Source organism: Vanacampus margaritifer, chromosome 7, assembly GCF_051991255.1.
Source record: "Vanacampus margaritifer isolate UIUO_Vmar chromosome 7, RoL_Vmar_1.0, whole genome shotgun sequence".
NCBI lineage: Eukaryota > Metazoa > Chordata > Actinopteri > Syngnathiformes > Syngnathidae > Vanacampus > Vanacampus margaritifer.
In genome coordinates this window covers 21,925,288-21,938,779 of record NC_135438.1, presented here as the reverse complement: position 1 = coordinate 21,938,779, position 13,492 = coordinate 21,925,288, and the positions used below count along the sequence as shown (strand labels likewise).

The 13,492-nt window shown below is 38.1% G+C and overlaps 1 long non-coding RNA gene across 1 annotated transcript in view; it reads left to right on the top strand.

Moving 5' to 3' along the window:
* Positions 1 to 13,492, top strand: part of LOC144055146 (uncharacterized) — a 21,084-nt gene extending 7,592 nt beyond the window's left edge. The window contains exon 3 of the long non-coding RNA XR_013294782.1: positions 11,873 to 13,492. This is a non-coding gene — a long non-coding RNA (uncharacterized LOC144055146). The remainder of the gene's footprint in view (positions 1 to 11,872) is intronic.

The window sequence follows — 13,492 nt, the reverse complement described above, 5'->3', positions numbered from 1 at the left end:
CTTCGAACGCTTCCACTTTTTCACTAGCATCACCGTGGCCGTGCTAAATACTTTAGCTAATGCTAACACTATTGCTATCAACAGTTTTAAACACGGAAATACTTACCGCTATCGGGTGGCGACAGATCTGTACAGGACGCTGTGTGTGACTTTGCAGTCCGTTCCCGAAACCGATTAGCTGGTGCGAACAAATGTATTTATTTATTTTTAAACGTTGGTGAATATGTGTATGTGTCGATTTTAAATGCGCCGCACCTTGTCCCGCCGCACGCATCCGTGCCCGCCTGTTCGAACTACATTGACTATAAAGTGCAATCGCACTGCCAGAAAATGTTCAACCCTCATTAGCCAACATGTCTGCGGTGTGGGCACATTTCAATTTATATTGTGCTTTGTTAAAATGCCAGTGCTAAATATATATTTTATAATATTATAATTATAATTAATTATAATAAATGCAATGATAGTAAAAATTGGCATAATATTTTTTTCTGCATTTGGTTTTTGGCCAAGCATTTTTCATTTTCGGTTTTCGGTTTCGACCAAACATTTTCATTTCGGTGCATCCCTATTTGCTGGGGTTGCTGATGTATTAGGCTTAGATAATGCATAATGAGAATCTTTTGTGCAGCAAAGTGCTCAAAGACATCCCGCGTCCTAACTATGCAAGCTTCCAAGACACATAATATAACGAAATTGCCCCGGACTCCGCCCAATCCGGGTGCCTCCAAAGCACTCAGGCACACTTCAGTGCACAGGCAGGTAGGCCGCAAGGAACCGCCAGAGACCCCTTGGCCAACCCCCCTACGTCACACACATGCACACACAACCTTGTTGGGCCAGGTAGCTCCCGCAAGTTCCTACCTTTACCTTGGAGCAAACGTAGGAATGCTTATCTTGGAGACATTTATCTGGGGGTGAGACCGTCCACACTGTGTAATCCATTGAAGACGTCGCTCCACTTTGTGGATTCTTCGTGTCCGATTTACACAATCTATGGGCACATTTGCTTATTGGGCATATTTTGCTTGTTGGAGCTCCACAGCTTGTTGGAACTTTGCTTGGTATGGTTTTATTGAAGCTGACAAAGGTTTTCTGGATCGATTTTACAATGGATTTCAATGGATCGGATACAAACATGATGGACCTTGGCCATTTGGCGGCGTGGTTTGGGCGAGTTTTGCAAAAGGTCAATTAAATTTGTGACTGTGTTATCCTCTGTACTCTAAGAACAAATGCCGCCTCATTCTGTGTTCCGGTTCATTAGACATTTAAATAATTTATTTCCTTGCATCATCATTTGTTACTACAAAGTAGAGTTATCTGTTTGTTACGCCTGTACTTTATTGTAGCAATGTAGCCATGCAATTTTGTGTGTGTGTGTGTGTGTGTGTGTGTGTGTGTGTGTGTGTGTGCGTGTGTGTGTGTGTGTGTGTTTGTGTGTGTGTGTGTGTGTGTGTGTGTGTGTGTGTGTGTGCGTGTGTGTGTGTGTGTGTGTGTGTGTAATGCGTCTGCATACTTGTGTGAATGCGTGGGTGGATTGGTGTGTGTGTTGGAAAACCAAGATGAGGTGAGGTCTTTACCGCAGGTTGATCTCTGGCAAGAAGCTCAGGGTGTCAGTGTCGGCCTTAATCCAACTGCCCCCTCTTCTTTCTCTTGTACACGCACGCGCACACATGCATATCTTGGGGCTGGCCCCATGTCCTCCCCCTCTTCCTCTGCCCCTTTTCTCTCTCCAGATATAGGTAAAAAAAAAAAAAAAGACAAGCAGCCTGAAGTGGATGTCAATGGGAATTAGGCACTAGCACAGAGTTTGATTTCTTTGTCTCCAAGACCACCTTCTGCTCAATACACACAGGCAGGAGTCAAACAAGCTCGAGACACAAGTGTACACAATAGATTTCGTAGAATAATTAGTACTCTAAAAATACTATATTCTGTCCCAGTCTAAACAGAATAAACCTTACACTTGGAAGAGAGTAACATATAATAATAATAATAATAAGAAGAAGAAGAAGAAGAAGACACTCAAGTGTTGAGGAACAATCCCACAACCTTCAGCGTGGGAGACAGCCACTCTACCAATTGAGCTATGCCACGCCTACTGTTAACATATTGCTGGTGTGACCAAAAGGAGACCAAACTGAAGGTTTTGCGATTGTTCATCAACCCTTGAGTGATTTTATTTTATTTATTTATTTTGAATATTTTACTGTCTTTCAAGCGTAAGGTTTACTCTGTTTAGACTGGGACAGAATATAGTCTTTTTTAGAAGTAAAATTTACTCTATGAAATTTACTGTGTACTGCCAAACAGAGAATATATAGTAAAAGTATGTCTCCTTCCTGATGTTTGGATTTTTTTCCCCCTCATTTTATTATGCTTAAAAATATAAACTCATTAAACCAAATTTAGATCTCACAAAGATAACACAAATTTATATGTATAAAATGTATTTTGTAAGTGATAATGCTATTCAAATCATTAGGCGGGAAAAAATTCTAACCAATCTGGCCTCATGTGAAACCTTCCATCCATCCATTTTCTGAACCACTTTTTCTCACAAGGGTCGCAGGGGGCTCTGTTAGCCTATACCAGCTGGCTTCGGGCAGTAGGCGGGGTACACCCTGAACTGAACTGGTTGCCGGCACACAGAGACGAACAACGATCCACACTCACAATCACACCCTATGGACAATTTGGAGTGTTCAATTAACCTGCCATGCATGTCTTTAAAATGTGAGAGGAAACCGGAGTACGGGGAGAACATGCAAACTCCACCCAGAAAGGCTGAAGCCCGGACTCAATCTTACGTCCTCTGCACTGGGAGGCGGACGAGCTCACCAGTCAGCCATCGTGCCGCCCCCCTGAACCTATTAACTGTAATACTGGTTGTACCACCCTTGACAGTAATAGCTGGAATCAAGCATTTGTGATAACTGGTGATGAGTCTTTTATATCACTGTAGAGAAATTCTATCTCATTTTTATTTACAGATTTTTTTAAACTCCGTAATATTGGAAGGTGAGCGACCCTTTTAAGGTCAGACAACAGTATCCCATTTAGATTTAAATCCAGACTTCGGCTTGGCCACTTTCCTTTAGTTCTTTTTCACCATTCAGAGGTAGACTTGTTGGTACCATATGTTTGAATCATTATCATGCTGTATAACCCCAAAATGATGGCCAGAAATTCACCTTCAGTATTTTCTCCTGTACCGCAGAATTATTTGTTTCATTACTTTGTTCCAAACATTTCAGTGCTGTGAATGTGCAAAAGAAATCAAGGGGGAAAATATTTTTTCACAGCACTTGAAGTGCCATACGTAGGAAAGTAGTAGGTAAGAAAGTAGCAGGCAGTTAAAATTGACTTCGGAAAGAGCGTTCAGCAAGCAAGAATAGCAGAGGCCATCCAGTCCATCCACTTAATCCACCCACTCGCTGCTGTCCAAATGGGCAGATTGATGGCTGTTAGCTCCTTTAATAGCTCTTATAATGGACCACAGTCAAGGTGGGCGGCATGACTGGGACGGAGACTGTCCAAAGTAACTCGGTGGTCTTTTTCAGGAGATTTATCTCTTTTTGATGCGAGTGGTGTGTGTGCATTTCCACAGTAGTGGCCATTTTGGTTTTAGAAGAATTTTATGTATTATTATGAATTAATACAGTATTGAACTTATATTATCTAACTTTTAATTCATACCACATTCATAAACTAAAATTCTGACATTGTGGCAAAACATAGCCTTTTATGTGCACCTGTAGAATATCTGCTGCACACATGACTGTGTTGCTCCATGTGAGTTGGGTTAAAGCTGGACTTAACATTGAATTTTTTTTGTCTATTTTTCTACCACTCGGCTGCATGTACCTTGCTAATTTTCAGATATGCCAATCAACACTCAATTTTTTGTTAATATTTACAATCTTGGCTAAATGTAGTTTACTGGTTCCATTAACAAATGTGTTTCCTGTTAATCCATGGAAAGCAGGATGTTACTACAGCAGTGATTCTCAACTTCTATTGAGCAAAGCACATTTTTAAATCACACAGAACACCAACAAACAAAAATATGTACTTTCTGCCATTAAATACAAGATCATTTATTTGTTCTGTCTGTCACTCTAAGTTGCTGCCATAGATAGATGAAGAAAGATACATTCTTTCTTGTAAATATTTTTTGGGACCAATGAAGTGAAATTTCATGGCACACTGTACTTCAGTATCGTGTGCGCTACAGTGAGGGCCATATGGCTTTGATAGAGCTAAAACAAGCTGAGAAGAATTACACTCATCATACGCGCAGAGATAAAAGCTTGACTTTTTTATGGTAATTATCATGACATATTATGTAGAAGAATGCAAGCTGTGGCCTGAATATGGTCAATATGTCTCCCTGGTGTAAAATTCTTACTTCTTTTTTAGATGGTCCTTGAGAAAAATATCTGCAGAAAACTGTCTGGCACCAACAAATATGGCATCATATTGAATGTAAAAAGGCATAGATCGTACTTACTAATTCATATATTAATGAGTATTAGGCTACATGTGGTAGAATGTACACTATATATACACTCAGTCAGCATGAGCGCTGCATAAGCTGTCACTACTGCCCAGGACACTTGACTACGTGTTAAGACACAATCTGAACCCAAACGCAATTGCAGTGCTGACATGTTGGCTTTAGCACCAATTTATAGTCACACCTGCAGGTTTCCCTCCCCCTACTCTATGTTCTCCGTCAGTGCTTTTTCGGGGAGGGAAATAAAGCTTGAGGAGAAACTGCATCGGCGTATCCTGCAAACAGCCACAGAAAAATGAGACAAGTTGTTCAGTGTTGATGCCCCCAAGCTCAGAGGCTTTATTTTGCACAACACTATATTGTTTACCTGCTTTCCCAGATGTAGCTTGCCAGATCGTAGCAAGCACATGCAGCCTAGAGGAGGTCTAAGGCTCCGGCTGTGAATCGCTGCCACGCTGAGCCTACTTATTATCTCCAGATGACATCAGCCTGAGCAGCAGATGCCTTTTTGGCCACAGGGACAGCGAGAATGAGAGCGAGAGGTGCATGTGTGTGCGTGTATGTCTACATGCTGTTCATAACAAGATTAGATTATTTATTACCCCCTTACATGATTAAAGCATCCGACGCACTAACCTGTATATGGCTCTTAGAGTCCAATAGAGCGCAATTTCATCTTTCATCAACAATGTGTCCATATTTAAGATAATCCTCTTTTTTTTTATAATCAATATGTATTTGCATCATTATTTATTGTAACATCATCGGGGTGTGCTAATTAAGCAGCATAAATAAATCTGATAGCATAAATTAAAAAGTGTTGTTCGCATGTATCTCACAAAACAAAGATATTTTTCAACGATTTGGCCTGTCATCTACACGAAAGCACAAATTGATGGGTTTTACCACAATTCTTTTTAAAACTTCAGACCAAAATGAAGATCTGTGAATACTCTGTGGCAGTGAGGTGCAGTGAGCTCTAGGTTTGGGTAGGCAGGCAGTAGCAAATTGAGACGTACACACCAATTACAAATTTGTGTGTCGGCAGGCAAGTGTACAACGTTTATTAAAGGGGACACTCAGTCCGACCTCGAGATACTTGATACTCAGATACAAGATGCCATACATTCAAACTATTTTAACATATGCCGCCTCTGTATGGGTAGAAAAAAACAACAAAAAAAACATTACCCTCTTTTGAAGTCTTACATTTTTTGCCCCGCAATCTTTTTTTTTAAATTTTTTATTTATTTTTTATTTTCCTCCAGGAGAGCTCAGTATTGTTCATTCGATTTGACATCATCATTGCTCTCCTTTTTTTTAAAAAACAAATAAATTTAAAAAAATTAATAAATGTTTTTTTTTTTTAATTAATATTATTTTTTTTAAATATATATACATATATATACATATACACACATATATATATATATATATATTTTTTTTTGTATGTGGGTGAGTATGTGTATGTGCGTGTGTGTGTGCGTGCATGCGTGCGAGTGTGTGTGTATTCATCAGTTCACCTAAAGCCCATTAAAAAAAATCCCATACTAATAATTTAATATAATAATAAATTGCCAAATGCAGAAACATCAATGTAAGTTATCACGATGTAGTGGCTCTCGCTAACAGACAGAATTAAGTAACCAGAATTAGGTTAAAAAATTCTATATACGTAGACCATGTTTCTATAAATTTTGATATTTGGTTTTTATTTGAGGCAGATATTTTTTCCATTAAAATGTGATTTATGAGGAGATTAGACCTTTGGTCGATATTCAGAGTTTGTTTATTTTTCCAGTTAACAAGAATTGTTTTTTTAGCAATAGTAAGGGCTACAAGTGTAGATTGAAATTGTTTATGTGGTAAGTCAGTTGTTGTTAGGTCACCTAGCAAACACAAGTTTGGAGATAAAGGTATCCTACAGTCCAAAATAGCGGAAAGTTTTTCTAAGACTTTAGTCCAGAAATACATAACCGGAGTACATAACCATAAAGCATGAACATAAGTGTCTGTAGTGTTTTGTAAGCATTGGAGACAAATGTCGGAGTCTGAGAGTCCCATTTTCTTCATCGTATATTGAGTAATGTATGTTCTGTGAATAATTTTATATTGGATAAGTTGTAAATTTGTGTGTTTTGTCATTTTAAATGCGTTTTCACAAACTTGAATCCAAAAGTCAGGTTCCGGTGCTATAGACAAGTCTGTCTCCCATTTTGAGATGGGTAAAGACATTTTATCAGTATATGAAAGTAACTTATATATTTTTGAAAGTTTTTTTGTTGTTGTCGGAGAAAGCTTGTTAATATCTTTAGCTAAAACAGGCGGTTGGAGCGTACCCCGAAGTGTTGGAATTTTTTTCTTTATCATATTTTTAACTTGTAGATAATGTAAAAAATTTCCGTTTTTTATATTGTATTTTTGGAGCAAGGATGTATATGATATAAACATATTATCTGAGAAGAAATGGTGGAGATGTGTAATTCCTTTCTGCTCCCACACAGCTAAATGAAACGGTTGGTTGTAAGTTGAAAGTTGGGGTTATGCCATAGGGGAGAAAGTCCACAGGGCTCCACTTGGGCTTTTGTCAATTCTAGTGCCTTCCACCAGGCAGTCACGGTGGTGGAAATCATTGGGTTTTTAAAACAATTATGACGCTTAATCGATGTTGTAATAAAGAGTAAATCTCGAAGTCTGAGGTTATTACAATCCTTCTGTTCTAGTTCCAACCAACAGTTAGTGTCTCTGTTGGGTTGTGCCCATAGAACGATATATTGTAGCTGGTTAGCTATATAGTAGTACATAAAATTTGGTGCCTCTAGACCACCTTTGGATTTGCTTTTCTGAAGAGTAGATAGACTAATCTTTGCTTTTTTTTTTATTCCAGTAAAATTTTGTTACGGCTGAGTCCAACAACTGGAACCATTTAGCCGTAGGTTTAAATGGAATCATTGAGAAAAAATAGTTTATTTTGGGTAAAACTTTCATTTTCATGGTGGCTATTCGTCCTATTAGAGAAATAGGAAGATTATTCCAGCGCTCCAAGTCACTATAAATGTTATCCAGAAGTGGAGAAAAGTTTAAATGAATTAAATCAGTTAATTTAGGTGAGATTTTTATGCCTAAGTATTTTAAATTACCTATAGGAAATGAGTAATGTGGGTCCTGGCTTGCAGGGTTCCATGAATTTTCTGTAATAGGTAGAAGTGTTGATTTTGTCCAGTTAATAGAATAATCTGATAACTGTGAGAATTTAGTTATTAAATTAAATACTTCCCCTAGCGAAGTAGCCGGTTTTTCTAAATAAAGTAAGATGTCATCGGCATATAGATTAATTTTATGTTCTGTTACCCCAGAGTGAATTCCTTGAATCCTTCTTTCCTGGCGTATGGCTAATGCAAGTGGCTCAATAAATATTGCAAATAATAAAGGGGATAGTGGGCATCCCTGTACTCTGTAAAGTAAAGCTCTGAGATATAATCCCATTAGTAGTAACTGTAGCTTTTGGAGAATCATATAATACTGATACCAAGTGGATAAATGATTTCCCAAAGCCAAATTTATTTAAAACAGCAAAGAGGAAGGACCAGTTAACTTTGTCGAAAGCTTTTTCTGCATCCAATGATATAATAACTGCCTTTTTATCATGCCGCTGTGACATGCTAATAAGGTTAAAGAGTCTCCTAATATTATTAGTAGAGTGCCGATCTTTAATAAAGCCTGTTTGGTCGCTATGAATAATTGTCGAGATTACTGTTTCTAGTCTAGATGTGAAAGCCTTAGTGATAATTTTAATATCAGTGTTAATTAGTGAAATCGGACGGTAACTTGATGGAAGGGTGGGGTCTTTTTCTGGCTTTAATAAAAGTTTAATTGCTGCTGTATTCATGTGTGGGCGTATGTAACCCTCAGTTTTAATTTCTGTTACTACTCTTAAGAATAGTAGAGCAAGCATTAACCAGAAGTGCTTAAAAAATATAGCCGGATAACCATCCGGGCCAGGTGCTTTGCCATTAGGCATACTATCTAGAGCACTGTACAACTCGTTTATAGTAAGTGGCGCATCTAACATGTCTTTATATTCAGTAGTTAACTGAGGTATATTTAAGCTACTGAGGAATGCCTCAATATGCTCAGGGTTAGGCTTGTTAGTTTCTAAGTATAGGTTACGATAATAGTTATAAAAAATGTAATTAATTTCTTCTGGTGATTGTGTGCATTCACCAGTTGTCCCTTTAATCGCCGTTATAAGAGACTTTTCCCGATTGCGTTGAAGTTGGTTTGCAAGAAATTTACCTGATTTGTTATTATATTCAAAGTTGTTATATCTCAATTGTTGTATTATAAATTCTGTCTTTTTAGTTAGCATATCGTCTAACTGTATTTTTGTATTTTGTAAGTCAGTCCATATTTGGTTATTTGGGTTTATTGCGTACTCATCCGTCAGTTGTTTAATTTTATCTTCCAAGTCTTTTTCTGATTTTTGATCCTGTTTCTTTTTATAAGATGAATATGATATAATTTTACCTCTAATTACTGCTTTCCCAGTTTCCCAGAGAAGAGATGGCGATAGGTCTGGAGAGTCATTTATTTCCAAAAAAGTCTGCCCATTCTTTTCTTATAATTTTGTCAAACTCTGCGTCGTTTAGCAGTGAGATGTTAAACCGCCATGTCGGTGGTGGTTTAAAGGTATAATCAACTTGTAGGGAAAGGGAGACTGGTGCATGGTCGCTAATAATAATAGGATGTATTTTTGTAACAGTTTTATCAGCAATAGAGTTATTTGTAAGAAAATAATCAATTCTTGAAAAAGACCGGTGCACAGCGGAAAAGAAGGTAAATTCCTTCTTATTTGGGTTTTTAAGTCTCCAGCTGTCGACGAGGCCAAAGTCATCCATATATTCCCCTATTACTTTAGTAGATTGTAATCGTCTACATGTTGTATTATTAGAACGGTCACTTAATGGATTTAAGACTGACTGTTTAATTATTTTTTTTACTTCAAGCGGGGTTTGTACGCATTGCCTCCGTTGTGGCAGCTCAACCTTTACCACTCAGCTAAAGTTCTGCGCTACTGTTACAGCAAGTGCGCGGTCTGCCAGCCACGGTAAACGGTGCAGTGCACTCCGCCTCCCATTTGCTGCACAACGAAAAACAGACCATTTCAAACCCGCCAAGAAAGAATGTAATAAAGTGGACATCTCCCTGTAAAACGGCCTAATTCCTCACAAAATCAAAGCTAGCAATAGCAATGCCAAACATCATGTCAAGTGAAACAGCCAGTTAATCGAAGCACTTCCACAAAGCCAATCTTTCCTTTTGCACCATTCTTTGTGAAAAGTACGAATAATTCCTTGTGTCTTACTTTGCTGAAGATCCGGTAGCTGAGGCATTGGTCTCCCATCCTTCAAAAGCTGACGTTTTTCCTCAAAAGAAAGCCGTGAAAATAGTTCTAAATTCCCCACAGTGGCGTCATCTTACCGCCAAACTGTGCACTAAGTATGTTTTGAATTCACGAATGCACAGTGCAAACGTACGTTCGCATCGGAATAATACAGCGACGTAAAAAGGCTGCGTAACGATCTGCCTATTTGCGTAAATGACTTTTCTACTGGGAAACTGACTACGTATGCGTAAACTGCCTTCAGGAGGATAATTTTTGCAGCATTTTTGCCTGCAGGTCAGACAAAGTATTACTCATTTTTAATTGAGGTATGAAAATCACCAAATGTTGTCACTTTTAAACCTATAGGCAGTGTAGGCTTTCTGAAATGAAAGAAATAATTAAAATAACTAGAAAAAAAGCCAAACAGTTTCAACTTTAATTTCAGCCTGGGGCAGGCAGTGCCTACCTTGCCTGCCCTGACCGCACGTCACTGCTCTGTAGATGCATCTGCATGCGGACATCAATTCCTGGTGTTTTGTTCTTACAATATATGAGACGTGTTACCATTCGGAAACAGTATGGATGCCATCGCAAAGGTTTTGCTGTTGTTACTTGTCCAGGCACTTTTTCCTAGCTTGTTTTTACAAGCCCAGATACTTCTCCACGTACAAGAACACAGGTGAAGGATCGGTTATTTTTTATGCCACTTTGCCATTCCACATACTAGGCAGGTTCTCCATCAAAGGCACTGTCGCTGTTATTTGGTTAGACCGGGATTTACTGTCAACTGGTGGGAGAATTATAGATGGATATTGTGCTCCCACAAGAATGGCGTGAACATTTCCCTATGTCCCGGTCCTCACTTGTCGTTGTTGGAGTTATTGCATGCTTATGAATGTAGAATGTGCTTAAAAACGCACTTATGCACTTAGGTGCGGATGATTTTTCTTCTAAAAACGAGGTGGTGTGCACATTAAAACAGCATCCATGTGTTAGCTTATAATTTAGTGCATGCAATGCATTCACAATAACATATGTCAGCAGCACAAATACTTCAATATTTTACTGCCTGCCAACACTGACACATTACACGCATACACATGAACCCCACTTTTAAAGATGACCATTTTTTGCTGTTTACACAGATATGACAATGTTGTTTTGCAAAATCTGGAAAACATTTCTCCCAATTTGTTTTGTTTAGTTTGTTCACTTAAAATGTTATGTAAATGGCCCCATAAACTCAGCGTTGCTATGCAAAAACTATTGAAATACAATGATCAAAATACATAAAAGGACAGATGGTAAATGTCAATCGAAATTTTTTTTTTTGTGTTAGTCAAAATTTTATCTCCCCTGAAAATACCACTGATGTAGGAATTACAATACGCCTTTGTATGACACAAATTAGATGTGCTGAATACATACACTCAACAAAAATATAAATGCAACACTTTTGTTTTTGCTCCCATTTTTTTTTACGAGATGAACTCAAAGATCTAAAACTTCTTCACATACACAATATCACCATTTCTCTAAAATATTGTTCATAACCAGTCTAAATCTGTGATAGTGAGCACTTCCCCTTTGCCGAGATCATCCATCCCACCTCACAGCTGTGCCATATCAAGATGCTGATAAGACACCATGATGGCAATATTTGAGAGAAATGGCAGTAGAGTTCATCTCATATAAAATGGGAGCAAAATCAAAAAAGTTGAATTTATATTTTTGTTGAGTGTATTTGAAATACATGTTGTACACTAATATAGCCAATAGTGAGTGACAGACCTACTCCTGGTAAGTGATATGTTACAACAATATGTCCTCCATCAATGAGGTAAACTGCTAACTAATGGACAGCTGGACAAAAAATAGTTGAAAGTGAAAAATATGTTTTTTGCCTTGGCAGAGGTCTGCACTAGCTCTTCTGAGTGCAATTTATGCCTATGTTTTCTTTGAAGGACAGGCACGAGAGGCAGGAGGAGAAATTTGTAGAAGCAAATGAAAGCAGAGACAGACTTATAAAATCCTGCATCCAGCCGTACTGAGCCACTGTTGCTGTGTTTATCTATGCATGTACCCGTGTGCTTGTGTCGGTGTGTATGCACATGTCATGTCCACAACCAATGGATTAGTTCCCTGTCAATCACTTCCCTTATTAGATACTGCCTGTCTGGCTACAGATTCAAAAGAAAAGAGGGACACCAGGAAATATTCTAAATTTCCATCTCCTGTTTTTCGATTCATGAAAGAGGGGAGGCTCTTTTTTTCAGACTGTGTGTGCACACAATCTTGATATCAACTTTCCGCCTGTTTGCCCTCACGTTCCCAGTGAAAATTGACAGTTTTGTTCTTTCTTTTTTGTCACATGTAGGTGTGTGTTACACCTCTGAAAAAAAAACATCACTTTCTCCATTGCATTCTCTGGACCAAGCAGCCCTGTCTCATTAAAGTAGTTATGAACTGGAAAAGCAGCAATGTTCCAGTGATATTTTTCACAAATGCAGAGGGAAGACGTGGCAGAGCTGAACACCATATGAATATTTTCTTATTCAATGTTCTTTTGTCTTGCTTTCTGCTCTGTCGGTTTTATGCACATCATGATTTCCCACTAAAATATTAACTACACTGAAGAAATATAAAGTCTGTGCACAGAGCATAGAGAGAGAGTTTGAGATTTAATTTAAATATGTACAGTATGTGTGTATCTTTGTATTTGGTTCATCATGAAAAAATTGCTTAAAAGTCCACCATCAATATATATTTCATTGAAATTGTTTGTGGTAATGTTTTAACTGTCAGTGCTAAGATAAACTAACTCATTGCTAATGCACTCATCAGCTGTAACAAATTTGCCTGGAGTTAAGTTTTAACATTTGCAAAATTATTCCACAAGCTAAACTATCTTCAGTTCTTCAGTACAGATTTTTAATTTTTATCAGTAAAACAATTGGCCATGTAATCCAGCTATATTTGAGTAACATGAAAGTGCACTTTCACAAGTACCAGATCATCCAAGTCCAGCTCTACCAACCAACCAAGCTTGTGCTCAACCTCTGCCTCAGCAACTTAAGCGCCTCCTCTGACTACCGACCGAACGTCTACTCCAGCTGGGAAGTACCAAACACTGTTTTTTACAACAGCATTTGCTCGTCCACCTTGTTTTTCTGCATGGACCGTCCACATATAGTTATGGGCGTATATAATAACCTGGACTGCTAATGCTGCCGTTGTGAGTGAAGCCACTGGCAGCCATCTTATATCTCCACTTGTTTAACTCGCCTAACATTGATTTTTCCGCTGCATTTTCGTTATTTTCTGTCTGTCCAGTGAAAATGCCACAGTGTGTGTTGTACGATTCGTCAATTTTTGAAGTTTCCTGTCAATCGTCAAAACAGCGTCAGCATTGACGGAATGCCCACCTCTGCCTTTCTGTCACTTTTTATGAACCGCTTTATCTTGTTTTTATTGCTTTTTCCAGTAATTATCATCATTATTATTATATGATATGATATGAAATGAGCCATTTGTGTGACATAAATATTCACAAAAATAAATAAACCCTCTGGACATAATTTTAA